The sequence below is a fragment of the Acomys russatus genome, chromosome 3 (genome assembly GCF_903995435.1).
Source record: "Acomys russatus chromosome 3, mAcoRus1.1, whole genome shotgun sequence".
NCBI classification, from domain to species: domain Eukaryota; kingdom Metazoa; phylum Chordata; class Mammalia; order Rodentia; family Muridae; genus Acomys; species Acomys russatus.
The window spans coordinates 49,684,569-49,686,823 of NC_067139.1; the positions used below are offsets into that span (position 1 = coordinate 49,684,569).

Sequence of the window (2,255 nt, forward strand, 5' to 3'; positions counted from 1 at the left end):
TGGCTAACTGTGAAAGTAAGAAATCATTCACCGTATTTTGCGTCCCAATTTTATCATATAAAATGGGCATGGTTTTCTTTTTTATCTCAAAGGACTAAATGTATTGCCATTTATAAAGCAGAGGTTAGTTTGTGATGAGCTCAGAGTGTTGCCAACACTTGTTCTGTCATTGTTTTTCCCACCCACACCATACTAGAACTCTCTCCCACTGTGTCCAATCTATACACAATCATATAGTTATATTCCCAAGGGGAATGAAGAGAAAAGCAGCTGAGATGATCAATATTACAGCACAAACACTTTTAAAAATTACTGCATCCTCTAGTGAGATTGTGCAATGTGAGTACATATAGTCAAAAAATATCTTAAAGTATCATCACTTTAGAATGCTAAGAGACCACATGCACATCTCAGTTGCCTGGCAAAGCCAACCCAAGAAGTAGGATAGTACCTCTCACCATTGGATAGGTCATTCTCCGTCACTCTGTCAGTTTGTATATCTGTAGGCATTTAGTTATTTCTACACGAAACTTTCCTGTTAATTTATTTCTTTGTCTATTTTTTCCCCTCTACCACTATAAGAAGTTTTCTGAAGTAAGAAGGTTGGCTACCAATCCTTTCTCATGAATCTACACTACAAGGTGGCATAGAATGGGTATTCAGCATTTGGGGGTTCATTGAGAAGCCTTTAAAATGCCACTTTGGCTCTAGCTGACCTTTACACAGTTTTTCATTCACCTCATGTAAAGTTTCTTTGCCTTCATTTCCAAACTGTTGGTTCATATTTTTTTCTCTTTTTTCTTTTTTTAAACCAGGGGAGAGTGCAAACGCAGTCCCCCACTACCACAAATTATGCAGTTGAGTTTCCCGCATTTGGGGAAATCACAGGGGTCAGCAAATCCGGAGTGCAATGGATAAGCCTCACCCTGGAAAAACCACCCTCATGATCAAGGTATCTCCCCTGCCAGGTAAGTATGTTGTTGGTTCAAATTTTAATGCACAAAAATAAAATAAGAACATTGAGGCTGATCTATTATTTTGATCCTTTATAGACATTGGATGACATAGTTAACGATGCTAAAGGCCAGATAGCTAACAGAATGAGGCAAGGTAAAGCTGCGCAGAGTGGTTTGGCTAAGATTTGAGAGGCACATTCAGGCCATCTGTGCTTTCCTTTTTACATCCACTGTCATCCCTTTACATCCCCTCTCTGCTATCATCCTGTGATGGGTCCTAAGCATGTAGGAAAGCAAAAGTTGGCACTCTTGATGCAAGAGAAATCATGAGCCATCAGAGAAGCAATTGTACATCTTCATTGGCTTCTTCAAGAAGCAATTTACCATTCAAAATAACTGATGAAGGGCAGACATCAATTTCACAATGGCTCACACGAGAGAAGGAATGCAATGGCATGTCCCTGAGGCACAGATGCATCTCACTTCAGGCACAGTTTAATCTAGAAATACAGATGACCTCTTCAGGACTCAATATTAATCCTTCATGTTTGCATTCTACTTTTCTTCATTCTAGAGGATGTTGCCTTTCATATGACAAACAGTTTTCTTTCCATTCATCATGCTTTAGAGGATTTTTCTTGCTGATAAATTCCAAGAAGAGTGCTCAGATTCCCATTTGTCTAAGTTACAAGTCACTGTTAGACCTAATTTTTATGGCCAATGAAAAGTCAATGGTAAGACAAGGGCTCAACTTGAAACTAAAGGAAGTGAAATTATGTTAGGGCAGTGTTGACTAACATATCATGAGCGTTTGCTCTCCAAAAAACAAAAACAGGTACTGCCATCATGTGAAAGGAAAATGAATACCTGGTAGGTAAAAGCTGTGGCTGTCATTAAATATCATCAAAATACTCTCAATTGTGTCTTTCAAGTAACAGAAATCACTTCAGAATATTCTACCTAATTCTTGATTGCTTTATGGCATTAGCTACTTTGTTGGTTTTTTTTTCTTCCACCCTTTCAATACCGTAACACTAGACAAGAGAGAAAAAGGATAGGAGAAAAAAAGAGAGACCATTGAATAAAGTCAAGGCTTAGAAAGGGGGCAACATTATCATTAGACTACTTCCTGCTGATTAGGGCTATCATATTTCTTGGGGAAAGTTTGATCTTCACTTTTAGGATGTCTAATTTCTTCTTGTTGCTTCTTCTTTGTGACTATTTAACAAACTGTGGCCAACAGTAAACAACAACAACCAAGAATCCTCTGCATCTCAGGCCCTAACATTTAAATACCCT

The 2,255-nt window shown here is 38.3% G+C and overlaps 1 non-coding gene across 1 annotated transcript; it reads right to left on the reverse strand.

The window, feature by feature from the left end:
- Positions 1-812: 812 nt before the first annotated feature.
- On the reverse strand, positions 813-976 carry LOC127187279 (U1 spliceosomal RNA). Its single transcript, XR_007830439.1, has one exon. It is a non-coding gene; the product is annotated as a U1 spliceosomal RNA (small nuclear RNA).
- Positions 977-2,255: the final 1,279 nt, after the last annotated feature.